A 14,659-nucleotide genomic window follows, 5' to 3' on the forward strand; every position below is an offset into this window, starting at 1 on the left:
ACTTGCAGCACTGGGCTGGGTCTCTCTTACTCCCTCCTCCTCTCTCCCGCTTCCCCTCCCCCTCCCCCAATCTGTCTCTGTCCCTCAATTCTTTCTCTCTCTGTGGTGGGCCGTCCTAACTAGTCTCCCCCAACTCCGCCCTCTCTCCCTCCCTTCCTTCCCGATCTATTCTGAGCCCGCTAGACTCAAAGCAAAGTTGGACAAAATGAAGGCCACACCAATCAATGGGAACTGGGGGGAGCCGTGGCTTGTGGGGGGGGGCAGTTTCTACAGGCCAAGTAGAAGACTGCCTATATGTGGTGGTACTATCAAATGACTTAAGGAAGACCCAGTAACATCTCCTGCCCCAAAGGTTCACTTCAAGATATGGCAGTACCCCTCCCTACAAATTATAACTTCATTCCTCAAGTCTTCAGGAGTCCCCTATTAATTGCAAATATCCCTAGGAAGAAGTAGGAGTCAGGAAATCCGTACTGTCGTCCCAGGTCTGACACTAATTCGATACGTGGCACCGGGCAAGTCACTTTCTTTTTCAGGGCCTCAGTTTATTTATCTGTGTAACGAAAAGGTTGGATTGTGTGCTTTCTAAGGTCTTTTGCACAGCTCCGACAGTTTGTGATTCAACTATTGTCAGGGGTCAGGGCAGGAATGGGGCTCTGTCTGTGGCTTGGATTAAAGGTTCATTCTGAGACGGGAGTCAGGGCTCAGTCTAGGACCAGGGCTTAGGGTCTCTCTATGGCTAGGGTTAGGGCTTGATGTGCTCCTGTGGGGCAGAGTGGTTCCCCACCTGAAGCTAACTAATAAGGCCCTCTGGGAAGACATCATTTTCACTCCTTCTCACTCCTGTCCAATCAGCTACAAGTCTTGCTGTTCCTGCCTATGCAGCCCTTACACCCTCTCCCTTCTCTTCACATGGCCACCGAGGTCCTTGTCAGCTCAACTGGACGATCAGAACCCGTTCAAGTTTCTTCCCTCTCCAATCCACCCTCCACACAGTGGCCAAAGGGATTTTCCTAAAGCATAGGTTTGACCACATCACTCTCCTGCTCAGTAAACTTCAGTGGTTCCCTTTTACATCTAGGATCAAATGAAAATTCCTCCAGCATCTAAAACCCTTCAGCATTCTGTCCCAATATACATTTATAGGCTTATTATACATGACCATCTCATTGCCTTTGTAGTGGCTGCTTCTCTCCTGCCAGGAATATACTCCTTCTTTACCTCTGCCTCTTAGATCCCTAATTTTCTTCAAAGCTCAGTTTAAGCATCACCTTCTATATAAGGCCCTTCCTTATTCCCTCAGCTACAAGTACTTTCTTCCCAAAAATTACCTTGTATTTATGTATTTATCTTGTATATACTTAAACAAGGTGACCTAAAAGTCTCAGTACCAAGAACACCTTGTTTATGTATGCGTTGTCTCCTCTGACAGAATGTCAGCCTCTTGAGGGCAGGGATGGTTTCTTTTTTTGTCTCTGCATCCCTAGCACTTAGCATAATGCCTGGCACATTGCTGTTCGTCCTTTGTTCTTGAAGAGGACCATGAAGTCAGGGAGGTGCACATAGTAGGTGCTTAATAAATATTGTCAGTTGAATCTGGTAGGCATGTGATTTGAATGGAATATTGCAGTGAGGACTCTCTGTCCAGTAAAATGAGTACTTAATATGTTTGTACTTAATGTCTTTTACTCTAGAACACAGACTATCAGACTTGGAAGGGCTCTTAGTATGTATAACATACATCCCAGGCTGGCCAGTCCTAGAAGGGACCTCAGGTGTTATCCATCTTCCTTACTAATGTGGGAATAGCTGTCTACGTCATTCCTTACAGTTCATATAGCTTGTTCGGTCACCTGTAGGAATTGGGGTGGAGGGGAGGGAGTTCATTACCTCTCAGGTGAATCCATTCCACTGTTAGATGGTTTTGTCAGGAAGTTCTCTAAAGCATAATAATCTGGGCCCTAGTCTTGCTCGACAAGGAGCAGAGCTGTCACTAATAAGGTGTGTGACCTTGGGCTGGTCACTCAACCTTTATGGGGGCCTCAGTTTCCTTGTCTATACAAGGAGGGAATTGAATTCACTGATCTCTGAGGTCCCTCCTTGCCCTGATCTTGAGTCTCTCCATGAGTCTGAGGTGTGTCTTCCTTAGGATGTCCACACTCACGTGCCTGCCTAAAACAAATGCACTGTGCTTTTAAAGCTACTCACTGAGACCCAGGCTCCAGGACTGTGGGAAGGAGGAGGGGAAACAAGAAGGGGCACATGGGACCAGAGAGGGTCTGAGCATTCTCAAATTACCCAGCCCTTCCCATGATGCAGCATCTTTATCCCTGCCAGCACTCACAAAGACCTCATTGTTCATGGGGCCACTCTGTCCATTGCTTTTAAAGGGGCAGGCGGCCAGCACCAAACTGAAGCAGGTAAGGTTTGACTCTGGTGCCTTTCTCTATAATAGCAGCTCACATTTCCATAGTGCTTGATGGTTAAAAAACATTTTACTTCCATTATCTTTTCTGATCCCTCAAAAGAACCCTTGGAAGCAGGCAGGGCAGGGATTGACGTCCTTAGGTTAAAGAGGAAGAAGCCGAAGCCAGAGACACAAAGTTCTCTGTGTAAAGTCACACAACTAGGAAGAAGTGGAATTCAAGTATCCCAAGTGTGATGCTTTTCCTACTACTACAGGAGAATGCCTCCCTGCCTCACCTCCCCCACACCTCTCAACAGCCTCTCCCTTGAGGGCTCAGGAGGTCTCCACCACCCAGAGGACCCCACTGGGGATGAGTCTCTTGTGCCTCGCTTCCATCAAGAGTTCACCCTCCTGTGCCCCACTCCCCCAGCCTGCCTTGCTCACCACTAAATCACTAATGAGGTCAGTGTGTAATCCCTTTGGGTGACACACTCGAACTTCCACAGGGACTTTCTAGAATGACTGCTATAGCAGGAATTCAGAGTGGCAGGGAGGGCCCCACCACTGCACATGAAGTCAGGGGGACCTTGCTGTCTTCTCCCTTGTTGACTTCTTTTAAATTTGGTATCTCCCCTAATTAGAATGTGAAATTCTTGAGACCAGGGACTGCTTTGCTTTCTCCTGTTTGTATTCCCAGTGTTTGGCACATAGGAACAGTCTAACGATTTTTCATTCATTCATTTAAGCCATTTTGCATAAGCCCGCAGATTCAGCCACATGAAGTATAAACCCAATCAAAGCTGGCCTCCCCAATATAGTTGGTCTTTAGCCAAAGATGAGTTTCTGGTCCCTGATACATTACTATCAGTGTGATCTTCCCTTCTCTTGGCCTCAGTTTCCCCATTTGTAAAATGGGAATAATACTCATCCTGCCTTACTCAAGCTGTTGTGAAGAACAAATGAATGCAGTAGAAAGGGCACTGGTCTGCATGTGAGGAGACACAGGATCAGGTTTTGGCTCTTTTACTGACGAGCCATGTGAACCGGGCAAAACCCACTCCGTGGACCTTATTTTCTTCCCCTGCCATAGAGGGAGGCCCCTCTCGGGCCCCTTCCAGCTCTGACAATCTATGATTCTAAGCTCTAAACACAGGGCTATGGATGCCTTTAGAACACTTCCCTCTCTACCAGACCTCCCTCATCTTGGCCTGGGTTGAACACACTCTGGGGTGGATTGGCTTTGCCTCCTCAATTATTGCAGCTGCTGTTTTTCATCCTATGACAGACACCAATTTTTTTTTCCTGAAACTCCTCACATCTGGAAATTTTTTTTTTAACTGAAGGGGAGTTGCGGAGGGAGAGAAACTTAAAACCTAGTCCTGACAACGTGGCAGCTCTTACGTGTTCCCTGATGTGGCCTGGAAGCCAAACATCTTTCCAGAGCATAGCAGCTGGGAGTTGGGTGATTACGGCCGCCACCACCACCACCATCAACGTGGCAGCCTCCACTGGTGACTCAGCAGGCACAGCATGGAAGGAAATTAGCAGCATTTGGAGGGGTCCTCTCTTTGGGGCTGGGGCCTGGTAGATGAACTACCTCTCTGAGTGGCCCTCAAAATGAAACAGACCAGCTTTTCCTTTCTCCCATCACCCTCTTTGTCTCCTTCCCCACCTCATTCTCCTGCTGGGAAAAGAAAACAGGCCTGTCTGAAACAGGACTGGCCCCTTGGAAGACTGAGAAAGGAAGAAAGATTCCCTTTGGTGCCCTCAAACTCCCATGTCAGGCTATCTCCTCTCTTTGTCATCTCTTTCTTTCTGAAACAGAGGCCTACAGTTTCCCATTCACAAAATGTAGAAAGTCAGAACTAAAAGGGACCTCTGAGCATGGAATGTCAGTACCACAAAAAACCTCAGAACACAGAAGGTTAAACCCACAAGGGGTCTTAGCCCAAAGATGCTAGTGAAAGGGTTTCAGAGATCACTGAGTTGGTCTCATTTAAATGAAGAGGAAGCATGGGCTCAGAGAGAAGTGACGTGCCCATAGTCAGTCACTATGAAATTGCAGTGGTCCAGGTGAGGGAGGAAGAGTGTTCTTTTCTTTGAAGTGGCCCATGAAAGGAGCCATCAGTTCATGAGGTGGGTGACAGATGTTGCTGGTAGGGAAGCCCTCAAATGGCGCAGGGGAAGAGGCTGGACAACTATCTGCATTTCTATACCCTGGGAAGCCCAGTAAACCACTGGACCAGGTCATGTGGTGGCATGAGCTATCAGTGAACCTGCCAGCCAGTGAACTTGATCCTTCAGTCTATTAGCACTGTGTGATGATTTGCAGCCAAAGTCCTGGGTTTGAGCTCCTCCTTTGACGACTCTCTTACTAGCTGCCTGACCATAGACAAGTGACTTCATCTAGATAAGCCAGACTCCCCATCTGCAGGTTGTTGTGAGGAAAATGCTGTATATTGGGGAAATAACAGCTATAGAACAGTTATTATTATTATCATTATTAGCAACTGAAGCCGTACTGCAGATTATGACAGCTAGTGGAAATGAAGGCCCAGTGGATAAAACACAGGATAGGACCAGAACTGGGGCCTGAAAGGGGAAGATGAGGGAGAAGGGTGCCAAAAATGAGCTTCACTGCTTTCACAGTCTTAGAGATCCCAGCCCTGCAGCTGGAATTCATCTGCTTTAGGAACCTCTCTGACCCACTGTTTCCCTGACCCACAGGGCAGTAAATCTCCATTTTCTAACTGCCCAGCTGGTGCAGGAGGGACCTGCTGTGATTACATACTCTTTTCTGGCCTCGGCGACATGCAGCAGACCAGTTAAGAACTTGTAGGCCTCCTCTTCCCTTCTTTTCTCTGATCTCCTTCCCTCTCTTCTGTTGCAGTCTCTCCTCTCTCCATTCTCCCTCTTCTCCCCTTGTAGCCTCCTCTTTCCCCCCACTCCCACCCTGACCCCCTCCTTTCCTTCTCTTTTTATTCTTCCTTGATCAACTCTGACCTTTTTTTTTTTTTAGATTGGGTCTCCTCATCTTGCCCAGGCTGGAAGTGCAGTGGTCACTCATCCCCCCTCTCACTATTGATTGGTCAGGGAGAGTTAACCTGCTCCCTTTTATGACTGGGTTGGCTGGCCCCTCCTTAGGTAGCCTGGTGACCCCCTACTCTTGGGGGAGTCACTATATTGATGCTGGACTTAGTGTGGATATCCAATAGCCTGCTGCAGAACTCCCTAGTTTAAGTGTTGCACCAGCCCCAGCCTCACTAGTAATAGGGACCACAAGCCTGGGCCACCACACCCTTTCACATTTCTTGGAGCAGCTGTTCAAAACCTCATCAATCATCCTACCCCACCCCCTTCTCCCTCCCTCTCAACAGAGAGCCTCACCTACTTTACCGAGAATATTTAGGCTATGACCTCCCCTTTCTCTCTTTCTCTATACCTCAAAACTCTTCTACAATGTTCTCTCCCCTCCACCCCCTTCCCTCTCCCTCTGCTCTAGTTTCCAGAAAGAATTGGCCTTTCTCCTAGTCAAGGCAACTCCTTTACTTGCGTCCTTGATCTCATTCTCTCAGAGATTTTAACTCTTTAATCATTTTCTTCTCTTCTCTCTCTCCCATACACACCACACACACACACACACACACACACACACACACACACTCTCTCTCTCTCTCTCTCTCTCTCTCTCTCTCTCTCTCTCTCTCTCTCTTATCCCTCTCTCATCTGTCTTTTTCTTATCTCTCATCCCTCTCTCATGTTTATCTCTCAGCTATTTCTGTTATTTCTCATCCCTCTCTCTTTTCTCTCTCATCTGTCTCTCTCTTATTTATTTTTCTGTTATCTTATCCTTCTCTCTCCCATGTCTGTTCATCTTTCTGTCTGGCATTTCTCCTACAAATATGCCCAGGTATCCCTGCTTCCTTAAATCTTCACTTGGTCCTGTCATGCCCAGAAATTACTGTATGATTCCAATACCTTCTCTTTTCCACAGCAAAACTCCTAGAAAAATATTGGCTACATTTGCTGACTCTATTTCTTCACCTTTCACTCAAATATTAATTCCTTACAATAACATGGCTTCCAACTCTACCATTCAAATGAAACTGCTTTCTCCAAGGTTACGAATAAATGCAGTGGCCTTTCTCGGCCTTCATCCTACTTGACCTCAGTGTAGCTTTTGACACTACTAACCACCTCCTTCTTTGGGGCACTCTCCTTAGCTTCTCTGACAATGCTCTCTCATGAATCTCATATCAGTTTGACCGCTCCTCGGTCATTTGTGCTGGAATATCATTGATGCCCTGCCTCCTAAATGTGGGAGTCCTTTGAGGCTGTGTCAGGGGTCTTGCTCTCTTTTCTTCTCTTATTCTTCTTTCTCAACTCTCTTCCTTGGTGATATCATCAACTCCTATGGGTTCAACCATCCGCTTGCAGATGAGTCCCAAATTACATATCTAATTTGAGTTTCTTTCCTAAATTCTAGTCCCCAGCTCTATCACCAGCTATTTGGTTGGACCTCTCAATTTAGATGTCCCACTGACACTGAATACTTGGCATGCCCAAGAGAAGATTCACAGGACCATTGGTTTAAGAGCTGAAAGGGACTTTGGAGGTCACTAGCCCAACCTCATCATTTCATAGATAAGAAACCTGCAACCCAGAGAGGCTATCACACAAGTAGTAAGTAAAAGAGCTGGGATGAGAAACTAGATCTTCTGACTATCAATTAGTCAAGCAATAAGCATTTGTCACTCATCATCTCCCTCCCCAAACAACCCCTTCTCCAAATGTCCTTGTTTCCACTGAGGACACCAGCATCCTTCCAGTTACCCAGGTATACGAAGAGTCATCCTCGACTGGCTCTTCCTTCTCTCTCACCTCTGACCTCAAATCAGTTGCTAAGTCTTGTGAACTTGACCCTTACAACATCTCTTACATTCATTCCCTTTTCTCCACTCACACATCTGCCACCCTAATTCAGACCCTCATCATCTCTCACCTGGACTACAGTAACAATCCCTTGACTGGTCCCTTCTGCGATCCACCTTCCGCACAGCTGCCAAAGTCAACTACCTATACCATGTCACTCCCTCATCAAAAATCTTCAGTGACTCCCTACTGCCTCTAGTCTGTAATATTAACTCCCCAGCCTGGCATTTAAAGCCCTACATAAGTAGACTCTCACCTACCTTTCCAGATGTATTTCCCATCATCCCCCTTCATCCTCTCAATGTTCCAGCCCAACTGAACAATTAGGTGTTGCCCAAACTCCACGTTCCATCTCCTGTCTCCAGGCCCTCCCAGAGTCTTTCCCTCATGCCTGAATTCATTACCTCTTCACATCTGCCTCACATTCTTCATCTTCTTTCAAGGCTCATCTGGGGTGCTACATGTACGGAAAGCCTTCCCCACTTGCTAGGACTCCTTCCCTCCTGAAGTCACCTCGCTATCTACTTGTTGCAGTAAAATGTAAGCTGCTTAACATCAGTGACTGTTTCGTTTTGTCCTGTCCCCTGCATCTAGCACAGTACATTCCACACAGTAGGTGCTTAATAAATGTTTGGCAAATTGAATTGAATTTTCTCTTTCTCCCTTTGCCCTTCCAGAAGGAACAAAGTGTTGGAGGAAGGCCTGTGACGGCAAGAGTGAGGAGGGCTGTGCTGTCTGAAGGGCTGGAAAGAGTGGGAGTGTCAGGGGAAGTTCTGTGTGAGGGTGGGCTAAGGAGGTCTATAAGCACACTGGTATGTCCTGGTGGAGCCAAGGGGAGCAAGGCTGCTGGATGTGCAAAAGCTGGGGGTGGATCTGTGAGCTGGTTGGTGAAGACAGACCAAGGAGGGGGCTGGCTTGATAGAAGACTGGCTCTGGGGTCAGAGGTACAAGGTTCTAATCCCACCTCTCTTAGCTATAGTCTAGGGCAAGTCACTCAAATTCCCCGGACTTCAGGTTACTCATCTGTAAAATGAGGCAGTTAGAGAAGAAGAGGTCCCTTCTGGCTTTGGACCTATAACCTACAAAGGGAGAAGGGGAAACAAATCCGTAGAAGGAATCTAAGTGATAGGGCTAAATGAGCCGTATGGGAACCTGGGGTTGTTTGAGGATCCGATGGATTAGGATTAAGGATGGTGGGTCTGCAAGAAACATAGAGGGGCTTGTTAACCATAGCCTATGGCAGGTGTGGCAAAATAAAGAAGGCACCCAGAGTGGCAGGAACAGTTGTGGCCTGGGAGTTAGGGCACATGGGTTATAATCCCAGCTGGGACACTGATTCACTTTGTGACCTTGGGCAAATCTCTTCCTCTCTCAAAGTCTTTCCTCCTCTAAAGTGGGAGGTGGGGAGGTGGGGAACTAAATAACCTCTGAAAGTCCATCCAGTAATATTCTCTGACTCTTTCTTCCTTTCATTCTTTTCACAGATAGTTTTGCTAGCTCTCTGAGAAGTTAGTCTCTGAGAAGAGACCACTGAAGCTGTTCCCCAACCCTACACTCCCACCTCTCTGAATTCCTTTTTTCAGCTGTTGAAAATCTGAGACCTCTCCTCCCTGCCTTCTGGATGAATCACTTTTGTCTTGAAGCCCAGAGCAGAGGTCCCCTCTTATTCAGACTCCCCTACCCTTCATTTTCCCTGGGATGGTTCAAGACAGCTGGGGCTCTCCTACCTCTGCCCCCTTTTCCCTTTCTTTCCCCCACCCCCTGACTCTCAGCTACTCAAATTGGCCACGTCTCAGCTCCATCTGAAGCAGTCTCATTTTCCTGAATCAGACATTTTTGTGGGATGAAATCACCCCCAGCTAAACCAGCTAAAGCTGGGATCTTGCTGCATCAGGCCCTCCCCCCATCCCTCCCTGCCTCTGCCACGTCTCCTACACCCCTGGTTCATCTCAGCTAAGCACTCCAGGTCTTTATGTGTTTTCTTATTTTTTTTCAAGTTTTAAAGACAAATCAAGATAGAAAAGTGGTAGAGGTGGTAAAGAAAGAGAGACGATGGAAAAACAGAGACAAAAACTGTGAAACATAATAAGACAGACAGGAGAAACTTGGGGGTGGGGCCAGGGGGAGTCTGATAGACTGACAAGCTGGAAAAGTCAGGAAAGACTCAGATGCCAGAGAAGGGAGGGAGAAGCTTCCTAAGGCCTCTTAGCCATGCCTGACATTTCTAAACCCTCTGTCCACATTCCACTGGGGGAGGCAGGCTTCTCCCTAGAGCCCATCAACTTGACTGACACTGGTGGCTTGGGAGACCTGGGATTTAGGGGTCCTCCTTGGCAGTGAACTTCTGGAAAGGCAATGTTTATCCCCTGAATTGTTTCCACTTGACCCTCCCAAGAACCAACAGGTACTAAAAGCAGAGAGGTCTTTAACCAGGGATCTGTGAACTTTTTTTTTTCCTGTGATAACTGTATTTCAACATAACTGGTTTCCTTAGTAGCCCTATGTATTCTATTTTGAGCATTTAAAAACAGTATTATTCTGAGAAGGGTTATAAAGGCTGTCCATGGCACAGAAAAGGTTAAGAATCCTTACTAAAGAGCCACCCCTTTCTCCACCAAGCACTGAGCAGATTCTGGCTCCAGCTAAATCTAGGACCCACAGTCTTGAAGCTACTCATGGAATCACAGAGGGTAGGGGCAGATAGGTGGCATAGTGGATAGAGAGCACCAGCCCTGGGGGCAGGAGAAACCTGAGTTCAAGTCTGGCCTCAGACACATAACACTCACTAGCTGTGTGACTCTGGGCAAAGTCACTCAACCCCAATTGCCTCACCAGGAAAAAAAAATCATTGAGGGTCTGACTTGGAATGGCATTTGGCATATAGAATAAAAATAGCTAATAGTCACTATAGCTAGCACTTGTATAACACTTTAAGGTTTGCAAAGAGCTTTACAAATATCTCATTTTATTGTAACATCAAACTTTGGAAATAAGTAGCATTATTATCTCCTTTTTACAGATGAGAAAACTGAGGTAGAGAGAGGTAAAATAACTTGCCTACAGCTTGTACACAGCTAGTAAGTGTCTGAGGCCAGACTTGAAGGCATGTCTTCTGAACTCCAAATCTAATGTTCTCTATACACTGGACTACCTAGTTGTCTCATAGAACATCAGAGTTTGGAGGGACCTCAGAGCTAGCTGGAAGAGACCTTTAGCATACTGTACATGACCTTGGAACAAAAGTACAAATGGGAAGGGAGAGGACAATATTAGATCGGGAAGAGACCTTGGTGATAATGTTGTTTAACAACTTCATTTTACGGAGGATGAAAATGAGACCAAGACAAGAAAAGGTGACTTTCCCAAGGTCACACAGTCATGGGTAAAGCCAAAACTAGAACCCTGGTCTCCTGATTTCTAGTGAAAGCCCTCTTTCTACTAAACCACACTTTTCCTCTCTAACATACTTATGTACTGTGTTTTCCGGTTTAAGAGCGAAAGGCATAATGTTTACAAGTTCTTAGGAAACAGTCTTCATTTCAACAGCTGCTTTGATCCAGCTGGTCTGGAGAAGATCAAGGAGAGGCCCATGTCTTGGCTAGGAGGCTGGTTTGGAGCTTCTTCCTAATTCAGCCAAGAAGCAAAGGATGAACAGGATTATTTATTTTCTCAAGCGGTCAGTGCTTATCCTTATCAAAGTATAGGATTAATCAACTCAATGTTTTCTTCCTCTATGCAAGACTCTGTGGGAGATACACAGATGAATGCATCTGTGAGGTAGGAAACACTAAATAACCACCTTCAAAAAAGTAGAAGGCTATCCCCTCACAACAACCCTGTGTGGTAGACAGTGTAATGATTAGTAGTATTACCCCCATTTTACAGATGAGGACACTGAGGTTCAGTAAGCGATTAAATGAGGTCCTCAAGGTCGCACAGCAAGTAAAAGTGCTGGAGCCAGGATATAAACCTGAGTTTTCTTCTCCTTGTCTAGTGGCCATTCTGCTACACCACTTGGGACTAAGACAGTTGCTGCCACCCTTAAGAAGCTAAGACTCTAGTCAATCAGGCAAGACTGAAATATAAATAAAACAATACAATACAGAGCAAAATGAGTGTCAGTGCTTTCCAGGGGGAGATTCCTGTGGGCTGGAGTGACTGGGAGGTAGAGGGATGGGGAGGCTTCCTGGAGCATGTGGGTTTAGAGTTGATTCTTGAACTATGCCTAAATCTGGCTAAGCAATCTGATTCTGCTTCCTTATTAGGACTCTCCTGCTCCACCCCACAGTGTGGACCATGTCTTTCACTTGCCTGTCATTTGGGTCTTAGCACCAAAGAGGGGGATGGGAAGGCGTCTGCACCTGTTCAGAAAACCACCAAAGGGACATAAGCAGCCTGGACTTCCTCAGTCTCGGAGAAAGAGATCCCTCCACAGAACCAGCCTCCCACATTCCTTAAAGCACAAACCAGGGTTATGGGGGTAGAGGTGCAGGACTGCAAAGGAGACCAGAGAAATGAACCCCTAAATAGCTATTTGTTGGTGGTGGCAGCAGCAGACCACAGGTCACAAGGTTAGAACTGCAATCCAGTTCTCTCCTTTTCCAGATTTCTCAGGAAACGGAGCCCTGAAGAAAGGAAGTTACTTGCTCAAGGTCAGTAAGAGAGACAGTTTTGAACCCGGGTCTTCTGACTCCAAATCCAGTGCTATGCCTACATTGTTCTACCTCCTCAATTCTAAATTCTCTTCCTGTTCCAATATTCTGTGCTAAGGCCATTTCCAACTCTAATGTTTTATGTCTTGTGTTCCAATGTTCCCTTTAGCTCCAACATTTTATGTTCTAAGACGCCTCTTTCCAGCTCTAAAGTTCTACGTAAGGGTTCATTCTGTGATCTGTGACCTCTACCTCTGGCTATCCACTGCACAGTTTCAGAAGGAAGGTTTCTATCCTGCCTAATTTACTTATTCCCAGGGGATGAGATCCACTGTTCAGATGCCTCTTTTCATCAGTCTCAGTCTTAGCTTGGCTGGCCTAAATTCAACCACGGGCTCTGACCATACAGAATCTGACCCCTGAATTGTTCTGGATGGAGACTGGTTAAGCAGAACACCCATGAGCTAACTAACCGGGGATATTAACTGCCTGAGAGGACCCAAAGTTTAGATCCTGAGGGCAGAGAGTTTGGAAAGAAACAAGCCTAAAGCTGCTCAAAGACCTACTCCATTCCCTCGTCAGATACACCCTGTCCTTTCCCCAAGGCAATGGCAGCGCCTTGTCCCAACCTGCCCCTCTCCTAGGCCTCATCTCTGAGTTAGAGGCGCAATCACAAAATCCTCCAACGTTACAGTTGGAAGGGGCCTTAGAAATCTAGTCCAATTATGGGTGTGGCGTTACACACACTGCCAGACTCTCTCCTGATGTGCTGGTTAGTTTTCTGAATTGCTTTTTTTCTTTCCTTTTTATTCTTTGTTTGAAAGAATGGCTTAGGGGGTGAGAGGTGGTAAGGAATAGGGGAGGGATATATTTGAGAGAGAAAGAAAGAAAGAAAGAAAGAAAGAAAGAAAGAAAGAAAGAAAGAAAGAAAGAAAGAAAGAAAGAAAGAAAGAAAGAAAGAAAGAGAAAGAAAAAGGAAAAGAGGAAAGACTGAAGGAAGGAGGGAGGAAAGAAGAAAGAGAAAGAAAAGAAAGAAGGGAGAGAAGGAAGGATGGAGGGAGAGAGGAAGGGAAGAAAGGAAAGATGGAAAAAGAAAAAACCAAGGTTCACCTTTACTGCTATTTACTACTTGTGTGACAACTGTAAAATGGAAATAACAATATTTATAGTAACTACTTTATAGGGTTGTTTATAAGGATCACACGACAGAAGGCAGATAAAGTGTTGGGTAAACTTTGTAGTCTGTGCTGCTGTCAGTTATGAAGGCATAGACTGATCGATCGACCTTTCAATCTAAAACATTCAGGGCAGCTAAGTGGCTCAGTGGATACAGCACTGGCCCTGGAGTCAGGAGGACCTTAGTCCAAATCTGGCCTTAGACACTCACTATATGTGTGACCCTGGGTAAGTCACCCACTGCCTCTAAATAAATAAATAAATCTTAAAACAAACTACGATTTCCTAGAGGTGCTTTTTAAACTTCAAAGTAACTAGCACAGGACATAGCCCAAATGCAGGCTCACTTACTGGAGGGCTCAGTTCTAACTTACCAACTTATATCTCCACTGTCCCCTGGGTTAAGGGAGCATCTCACTTATGAAGAAGCCAACCTTGACCACTGTAGCCTTCCTCTTTCTGAAGTCCTATGGCCCAAAAGGTCTGATCTACCCAATCTAAGGCTTGATTAAATAATTTTTAAAGTTATTCTTCAGTAGTACAGTGTGTGAGTTGATCTAGTCAACTAAATGGGCAGTTCCTTAGAAAAAAAGGCCTAGGGACTGTGTGGAAAGAGGCCTGGGAATATGGATCTGCCATTGATACATGTAACCTTGGGCAAAAGGAATAACCTGTCTGGGCCTTAATTTCCCCACCAGGAGAATGAAGGGGTCAACATATCACCTAGAAGATGATGCCACTGAAAGGAGTCAGTAAGCCTATAAACATTTATGAAGTGCTACTGTCCTCAGTGCCTGGGAAGCTCATGGTTTAATGGAGTAAAACAACCAAAGCCATGCTCCAGGTGGCAGCACATTGAGGCCTCATGAGCTACTCCCACAGTGCCCATCTAAGGTGGAAGTAAAACAGCTCTTCAGCAGCCCCACCAAGTTCTTTTACGTTTCAGGGAGATCATGATGGTGACGGATTATTGTGATATACCTTAAGTATTTTGTTAAGGCTCAACAATGAGTCTTTTTGTATTTTAAGCATTTTTCGTGGTGGAGGAAATATATAGTTGCCTTGTGAGGGGTGGTGGGGGAGAAGGGTTGGAACTAAATAATGTTTAAGGTCCTGTGTTTTAACAGTCTAGTTATAGGTTCCCTCACTGCTCTAACCATCTACAATTCCGTAGGGGTACATAGGTAACTCCCTGCGGAATGCCTGGGACAATCCCTGGAAATCAGCCCACCCTGAGCTACCTGGTGACATGTGAGTGCCAGGAGCCCATGTCCAGGGTCACTTTCCTCCCACAGAGGAGGCCCAAGACTTCTCCCCCCATGTGTAAGCCCAAGGAGGGCTTCTCCCCAGGGGCTTGGCATGACCTACAGGAGGGAGAATTGTGCTCATTGTGTCTCCTGAGTCAGCAAGGTCCCAGCCAAATTGCCTGAAAAGCTCTCTGTCCATCAGTTGTGTTTTCTCTTAGCCTAGGTTTTCCCTAGGGGAGTATAGA

Source organism: Phascolarctos cinereus, unplaced genomic scaffold (assembly GCF_003287225.1).
Source record: "Phascolarctos cinereus isolate Bilbo 61053 unplaced genomic scaffold, phaCin_HiC Scaffold_2;HRSCAF=192, whole genome shotgun sequence".
NCBI lineage: Eukaryota > Metazoa > Chordata > Mammalia > Diprotodontia > Phascolarctidae > Phascolarctos > Phascolarctos cinereus.